This window comes from Mirounga angustirostris, unplaced genomic scaffold, assembly GCF_029215605.1.
Source record: "Mirounga angustirostris isolate CCGP_5_RB_7025 unplaced genomic scaffold, mMirAng1.0.hap1 SCAF_9, whole genome shotgun sequence".
NCBI lineage: Eukaryota > Metazoa > Chordata > Mammalia > Carnivora > Phocidae > Mirounga > Mirounga angustirostris.
The window spans coordinates 32,936,366-32,944,872 of record NW_026991717.1 but is presented as its reverse complement, the minus strand read 5'-3'; the positions used below and the strand labels follow the sequence as shown (position 1 = coordinate 32,944,872).

General features: G+C 52.9%; 1 long non-coding RNA gene across 4 annotated transcripts in view; it reads right to left on the bottom strand.

Moving 5' to 3' along the window:
- Positions 1-1,409: 1,409 nt before the first annotated feature.
- LOC135361549 (uncharacterized) overlaps positions 1,410-8,507 on the bottom strand; it is a 9,562-nt gene continuing 2,464 nt past the window's right edge. The window contains exons 1-3 of one of the 4 annotated variants that reach the window (XR_010404958.1): positions 6,769-7,100; positions 3,736-3,814; positions 1,410-3,352 (exon numbers count right to left, since the gene is read on the bottom strand). This is a non-coding gene — a long non-coding RNA (uncharacterized LOC135361549). Of the gene's footprint in view, positions 3,353-3,735; positions 3,815-6,768; positions 7,101-8,507 lie in introns of those variants that run through there. The other 3 variants (XR_010404959.1, XR_010404960.1, XR_010404961.1) reach the window with 3 other exon arrangements.

Sequence of the window (8,507 nt, the reverse complement as noted above, 5' to 3'; positions counted from 1 at the left end):
AGAAGTATTGTTTTGATTTTGTTTATCTTGGCCAAAAAAAAAAAAAATCTAGAATTCATATAAATGACAAGAGCAAAACATAGTTTAAAAATAATAAAGGGAACTGTCACGATTATTAAAATGGGCAATATCAGTGTTAGAATGATCTGACAGGCCAATGGGACAGAACAGAAAGTCCAAACACATAAAATATCTTCAGTATATGATTAATGGCCTTTTAGATGACTAGAAAATGACTGATTCATTTATGATCCATATTGGGATAGTTGCTTAATTTGTTTTAAAGTTATGTTTTTACTTTTCACCACACACCAAGACTAAATAGGTTGCCTGGGTGGCTCAGTTGTTAAGCGTCTGCCTTCGGCTCAGGTCATGATCCCAGGGTCCTGGGATCAAGTCCCGTATCGGGCTCCCTGTTCGGTGAGAAGCCTGCTTCTCCCTCTCCCACTCCCCCTGCTTGTGTTCCTGCTCTCGCTCTCTCTCTCTCTGTCAAATAAATAAATAAATAAATAAATAAATAAATAAATAAATAGGTTAAAGAGTTAAAAAATGAAATCATGGGGGCGCCTTGGCGGGGGTGCTCAGTCAGTTAAGCAGCCCACTCTTGATTTCGGCTCAGGTCATGATCTCAGGGCTGAGATTGAGCCCCACCGAGAATGAGGGGCTCAGCGCTCAGCAGGGAGGCTAATTGAGATTCTCTCTCTCTCTCTCCTTCTGCCCCTCCCCCCTATGCACACACACAACTCTCTAAAATAATCTTTTTTTAAAAAGTGAAATCACAAAATCATGAAAGAAATTTTAATTGATAATGTATATATGCTTGGTGAAGGTAAAGGTCACACAACAAAGTCTGAGATCATAAGGGGAAATGAATAATTTGACAGCTTAAAAATGAGGCACTTTGGCACATCAGTAAAGTATAAAAAATATTAATGCAAATGACAAACTTCAAAAATGTACTGTACAAGATGTGACAAGGAGTTATACATGGAAAGGAGCTAAATATACTACAACTTCAGACTAAACAGATGAATGTGACGATAGAAAATAGTCATAAAATATGACCGGGAAATTCACCATTTATTCATTTAGTCAATAAATATTCACCGAGTGCCTCATGCCCGCCAGACACAGTTCTAGGTACTTGTGACACCACAGTGACCAAGACAAAGGTGCCTACCCTTGTGGAGCTTACATTCTAGGGGGAGAGACAGGCAGCAAACAAAGAAGTAAATTGTATTTTAGAAGTACTATGGATAGGGCGCCTGGGTGGCTCAGTCGTTAAGCGTCTGCCTTCGGCTCAGGTCATGATCCCAGGGTCCTGGGATCGAGTCCTGCATCTGGCTCCCCGCTCCGCGGGAGGCCTGCTTCTCCCTCTCCCACTACCCCCGCTTGTGTTCCCTCTCTCGCTGTGTCTCTCTCTGTCAAATAAATAAAATCTTTAAAAAAAAAAAAAGTACTATGGATAAAAGAAAAAGAAAAGTAAGGAGATCAGGAGTGAAGGATTGGGGCCTCACTGAGCAGGTGACAGTTGAGCAAAGCTCAAGTTCAGAGCGCTGTGGGGGGTGGGGTGGGGTGGGGTGCTGTAGGGACAGAGGGGTGGCCCGTGTGGCTGGGGCAGGGAGAGCAAGGGTCCAATTGGTGAGGACCCTGGAGGCCACTAAGAGGGCTTTGGCTTTTATTCCTGGGGAAATGGGGAACCACTGCTGGGTTTTAAGCAGAAGAGAGAAATTTTGACTTATGTCTTAAAAGGGCCATTTTGGCTACGTCCTAGAATAGACTTGTGTACAAAGGTAGAGGCAGGGAAACCATATGGAAGGTCAACGAACACAAAAGAGAAAAGGCTCACTCTCACAGGTAATCAAAGAATGCAGCTTAAAAAAAAAAGACACATTGACGGTTTTTAACCCTACCCCATGTTTAATGTTCTTTTAAGAAGATAGTACACAGTGGTGATAAGAGCCAGGGCATTCTGGGCAGGTAAATGGAGACCACCTTTCTGGAAGCAGCTGAGTAACCTGCGTCAAAACCTTAGAAATATTCAAACCCTTTCTCCAGAAATCCAACTTTTTTTTTTTAATGTTTTTTTATTTATTTGACAGAGAGAGAGACAGTGAGAGAGGGAACACAAGCAGGGGGAGTGGGAGAGGGAGAAGCAGGCTTCCCGCGGAGCAGGGAGCCCGATGTGGGGCTCGATCCCAGGACCCTGGGACCATGACCTGAGCCCAAGGCAGACACTCAACGACTGAGCCACCCAGGCGCCCCCAGAAATCCAACTTCTAACAAATTAAGCTAAGGTGCTCATAATGCCTACTGCTTATTGAGTGTTTGTAAGCACGGGACTGTGTACTAAACACACCCGACACATCCCTTCATTTAAATCCTTACCATTCTTGCCATTTTATAGAAAGAAAAAAGGCAGAGTGAGTCGTGCAGCTCACAGATAAGGGCTGGAACCAACCTCAGGCCCTCTGAGGCTAGTACAGAGCAGAGCAGACACAAAGATTCGTGTGCAAGGGTGCTTATTACAGCATCATTTAGAAGAGCTAAGAAAGTAAAATGAAACCAACAAAGGGAGGTTATTAAATTATGATTTATCCACATAATTCAGTCATTAAAGATCGTGTTGAAGAAAATAGTTCTAGATGTGGCCAAGTGCTGACATAGGCAGAACTTCAAGCAGCTCCCTGCTTCCTGTTAGCAGTGACCAGCTGCTGGAATGTTCCATTTCTTGATCGAGGTGGTAGTTCCATGGGTATGCTCACTTCGGGATCCTTCATCAAACTGTACACTTTGCGTACTTTTCTGTGTATATATTATACTAAAAAATGTTAAAGTTATTTTTAAAAGTTTAAGTTGCCAGGTGCTTCTCCTGGGGAATACAAAAATGTCTGCAGAACAGGTCTTCTGGGGGCCCCGGACTCCCTCTTGGTTATGTAGGCGTGTAAGGCTGGTAGCCACCACCTGCTCCATGGGGAGCGAAGGAAGGAAGTGGCTGGCCTCCTGGGCAGAGAGAAATTAAGGCGACCACTACCACTCCACCTGCCATCTTCACCCACAGCTCAGGACATCCCCACTTAGAGCGGAGTTCATCCTGCCCGAGTGAACCTGAAGGTTCACTGAACTGAAGTCAGTGAACCTGACTCTAGCCTCAGGGTCCAGGATCAGTCCTGAAGGGGGTGAGGGCTTAACAGGGGAGGGGTGGAGGCTGGTGCTAGCCCCCTCTCCCCCAGGCTCCTACCCAGAGGGCATCCAGAGGCAATGAAGGCTTGACCACCTCTTCTTCTGGGCAAGTAGGAGCTCCAGTGATCAATGTGAATACTGAAAAGGGAAGCAAGTCTTGACAGTTGCCCTAAATGGTCAACAAATATTAGTACGTAAACAAAGCAGGTTGTAAGACAACATATGCAGTATGATCTCAATTTTTTAAAGAGGGGGGAAAAGCCGGAGAGAGTAGTTTTCTCTACATTACAGAATACCTTGTTTTTTTATTAGTCTACATTCTAAATTTCCTGTAATTGACATGTTTCTTTTGTAAGCTGAAATAAAAAGCTATAGAATATGTAAGGGAGAGATTGCTGGTATCTTGTCTCCACTCCTTTTTCATACCCTGTGGCCCCCCCCTTCCAGGACCCAGGTGGGCAAAACTGAACCCCTGGGGGACTCCCGGGGGTGGGGGTGGGGGGAGGGGGGATCACACACACTAAACTACAGGAAATACCATCAGTGACGAACCTTATTTTGTCCGGTGCTGTGGCATCCAGTAGGAGCTTAATCCATACCCATGACCAGCATCTCGTCTTAGCAGAACTGCCTGCAAAACCACAGCCTTTGAGTAGAAGCCCAAGTGTCAGGCTCAGTGTTTCGAAGCGCACCCGAGCCCCTGGCAGCCCGGGAGCAGACACTGCTGTCAGGGCTGTCCCCAGGGCCCTGCTCCCTCCTTGGCCCGTGGCCACCTGCCCCAGAACACTGGCCCTTCAGCGCCACTGCCGCCCCCACCAGAGGGAAATGAGCAAAGGGCAAGTGCCCTACAGAAAGCAAGACACCTCACAAAGGTGACGCACTCAAGGACAGGGTCACACGCGGACAGGGATCATGGTCGGATGATGGACAGACAGAAATTCTCTCAAAGGTCACAGAGAGTTGGCACAACGTCCCCACCTCCACTCAGGGCTCATCACTCTCGTCTTGCCTATTGTGTTGCCCTCACCAGACCACAAGCTCTTTGGGGGACCGGCCAGGTGTCACCCCCGCCACCAGCCCAGGCACGCAGAGGACATGCTGACTGAATGTGCAGACAAATGAAGAAATAGTTGGGAGAAACATTGGCAGTGGAGACAGAGTGGGTAAGCCATGTGAAAGAACAAACAGATGGAAGAGACTGCTAGCCACAGAAATGGAGGGACATGGAGATGAGTGAATGACGAGATGGGTGGGGGGGGGTTGAGAAAAAGAAACAAAAGCTAGAGAAACCCAGTGATATACCCAAATGAAAGTTAAAGATACAGGGGCAGGGAAATAGGAGAGACAGGCTTCCTTTACCCTTGCCAGGATGTTATTAGCATCACTGGGCTGGCTTCCTCAGTTTCCCTCCTCAGGGTTTACAGGGCTGTAGCCCCAGGGACTGGCAGCCTGCTGGGTCTTGTCAGCTTTCCCCTTTGGGCAGGGGACTCTGTTCCCTCCTCCTCCCCACTGCATGCTGGCTGAGGTCCACCTGCCCCCCAACCTGGACAGAAGGGGCTCTCCACACAGCAGGCCCCAGCCAACAGCTTTGGCACAATCCCTCCACTGAGGAAGGTCCTGGGATGAGGTCCCCTCTCTTCCTTCCTGTACTGAGGATCAGCTCGGCCTCTAGCAGTTCTGGGCCCCAGGTTGGAGGGCTTGGGGGTGGGACCAGGGCAGGTTTCCATTCAGCAGGCCCGCCACTCCTGCCTTTGGGGGCGGGAGGTGGGGGGGGTGGGGGGTGGGGGGAGTCAGGAAAGGGAGAAGCTGGTCAGGCTGGTGGCTGAGGGGGACCGAGGGGGACCAAGGGGGCTTCCTGCTTCCGTGGAGCGGTGGAGACTTGCCTTGGTGCCCAGACTGTTATTTCAGCTCTGGTATTTCCAATTCCCCAAGGAACCACGGTGGGGGGGGGGGGGGGCGGGGGGGGGGGCGTAGCAGAGAGCTGGGAGGGAAAGCAGAGTGGGAGGCAGCTAGAGCCACCGAATTCCTCTGGGTCCTAGAGAAGGGTGGTTTCCTCCCCTCCCCTCCCCTCCCCTCCCCCCCAATCCATCCCTTGAAAAGGGTCCTGACCTCCCCTCCCCCACTTCCGGACTTCTCCAGAGTCCCAGCCCTGAAGATAGACACTCCAAACCAAAGGGCCGCAGTCCCCTCCAGGGCCCCTCCCTTGGCTTAGCTCTGGGGACCAAAGCCCCCCTGCCTCCCCAACCATTGCGCCAGATGTCGCTGCCGGGAGGGGACAGCACGGGCCTCAGCTGGCAGTGGTCACTCGGTGGTCCTCTCCCTGCAGAGTCAGCAAATTCTGTGCCAGCTCACCAGGCCTCCTCATTCAGCACTTCCTTCAGTCCCCTTTCCAGAAGCACTGCTGGGGTACACAGTTCAAGGCTGGCTGGGCTGGAGCTTCCATTCCCAATTCAACACAAATCCCATCAATGCCCTTTCCTCAGCTGCCCACCCAGGTGCCAGGGCTTGGGTTCAGCAGCCAGTGATCACACGGAGGAGGGGGAGACCCAGGACAGGAGCACGGGAGCCTGCCTCATCCCTACCACCTCCCAACCCCCCCTCACCGCCCCCCCTCCCCCTCAACCCCGCCATTGCAGAAACATTCAGACCCCCAGTGGGCCTCCTGGTCCTTCCCTCTACAGAATAGTGAGGAGTCCCACACTCAGTCCCTCCTCTGCTCCCCAAACCCTCTGCTGGTCAGGCTTGATGCTTCCTCACTCCTGATGGATTTTCCAGAACCTGGAGTTCCATCACAGGGTCACGGGACACGAACTGCTCCATGAGAGCCCCAGCAACAGAGCAGCCCAGCCCAGATCCCAGCACACAGTAGGTCTTAACAAAGTCATGCGCTATCGGCAAGCTTTCAACCCTAGATCGCTGGCCCTCCGAGGTCCCTTGAGCCTGGTTCCTGGTGCCAGGGACTGGCAACAAGCCTCAACCATATGGCAAGATCTTAAAAATGTGGGTGTGAATCCCAGCCTGTAAGGACAAGGCCTAGAGAGGAGCCCCCACGCCACCCCCTCGTGTCCAGACAGCTCAGGCCCAGCCCAACCTGGTGACTCAAGGGCCTCTCTTGAGCCAAGCTCTGCACCCTCTGCGGCCTGGCCAGGCCTCTCTCAGACCACCACTCTGAAGGTTGCAGTCGGAGGATGCCAGGACACCTCCAGCTACCGAGGCAAGGCCTGGCCCTGTGTCTGCAGAGGGGGAGCTGGGCAGGCTGCCCTGGGCTCACAGAGCTGCAGGAGGTGCAGACAGGAAGGGAGAAGGAAGTTGAGGGAGGGAGTGAAGAGGAGGAAAGAAGGGGGTGGTGCTTGGCCCCCCTGCACAAGGCTCCCCCTGGACTAGGAAGGATGCTGGAGACAGATCCAAACAGGAAAGGGACAGAGAAAATGGGGGTCGGAGGAGCACCCGTGGGCGAAGAGCCCCACCTCCCCCCGCCCCCCCCCCCACTCCCGGTGCCGGCCCGAGGAGGGAAGATAGTGTCATGTGCCTGGCACGGTGCCGGGCACTTTTCATTATCTTCCCATTTCATCCTCCCAAATTTACCACGATAAACGTGTTATCAGCCCCAAGACTCAGATGAAGACCGAAGCTCTGAGAGGGCACCAGACTTCCCCAGGGAATGGCTGAGGGCCAGGCCAGGCCCCTGGCAGGGTCAGCCTCGGGACCCTGGCTCTCCGGATGGCAGGGGCCATGGCTCTGACCACGGTGAACATGCAGAGGTGCAAGCTCTGAGCAGAACAGAGCTTACTCGGAGCCTAACAGGAAGCTTGGCTCCTCTGACTCACTCTGATCCGACCTTATTAAGAAAAAAGGAAAGAGGAGCAGGAACCAGGCCTGGGTAGGGTTTCACGCCAAGAGCTGGCTCTGCGGCCAAGGCCAGCTGAGCAGGGTAGCCTGTGCCCTGATCCCCCCACAGCCCCAAAGCCCTGAGGCAGCCCCTGCCCTCGCCAGGCTCCCTGGCTCTCCGAAGACTGCTCCCCCCTTCTCCACTCTCAGCCACTGGGGCTCCCCTACCTGGCGGCCAGTCTCTGTCCTCCCCCCATCCTTCCTCCTCCCTTCCCCTCCCTGACAGGGGGTACCCTGAGGCCTGTTTCCACTTCTCCTCCTCCTCTCCTGGAGCTGCTGCCCATCTGGCTGGCGGAAGGGCCCTACAGGACCCCAGGGATTCGAAGCAGCTGGGGCCAGCACTGCAGGGGGCAGGCAGGAGGCAGGGGAGGCTTAACCCTCCAGGTCCCAGCCCTCCAGCCCTCCCCCTCCGTGAGCCTGACTCTGCATCAAGCTTGATGGGGGGGTGGGGGTGGGGGGAGAAAACCAGTCACTCCTTGCAGGAGTCCTGCCTGGAGTCTGAAACCTAACCCCACATGGGGCAGCTGAGGGGCCCGTGTTGAATGGTTGCCGGCTGGATTATGAGGGTGGACAGTCACCTGAATCAAGCCTCATCCTGAGGCACAGTGCAATGGGTGAACAAATGCTGGCTGGCAGGGGTGAGCGCCGGGGCTCCAGGGTCCCCGAGGAACGTCCACTCTAGCTGTCTTCTCCCAGTTGGGCTCCAGGAGTTTGCAAAGTAGAGGGGAATCTGCAGGGGCCAAACTAAGGGCAAGTTCTTTCTACTTGGTGTATAAGCACAGGAAGGCAATTTCTGCCCTCCAGTTCACGAGCAAGGTGGGAGAAGGCAGCCCAGGGGAGGCTTTCAGAGGGTGATTTCTTAGATGCCAAGATGTTCACACTTCTGGCACCCTTCCTATCTCTGCCTTCCTCAGAGAGGACAGAGAAACTCCCAAAGCACTCTTGGGGACCATCTAGTCTAATCCTCCATTGATCAGATGTGGCAACTGGATCAGAGTGAAGGGGCTTGCCCAAGATCACCCAGTCACGGCACCAGGACGAGGCCTAGCTCTTCTGGATGCCCCTTTCTGCTGTTCTATGCTGACAGCGCTTGAGCCTCCTATGCCATATCAAAGACAGCCCCTGTGTCTCATTTTACTCACGGGCATACTCAGGTTATTGCCAGGCTACTATGATTCAAGAGACGCAGAGCAGAAACCTCCATGATGTGATGCATAAGAAGCTGACCCCTCCCATGATTTCAAAAGTTCTATTCAGCACAAGGGCATAACCCCATTCTACAGATTTGGGAGAGTAAGGCCAAGAGGTGTGCGAAGAGGGGAAAAAGCTGAAGCTCCAGCCCTTTCGTACTCAGGCCTAAGGAACTGAGGTGCCCCTGGGGTCCAGAATCAGGTTTAGCATCTCCCCCAAGGAGGCCCACCAACAAGAAGGGTGTC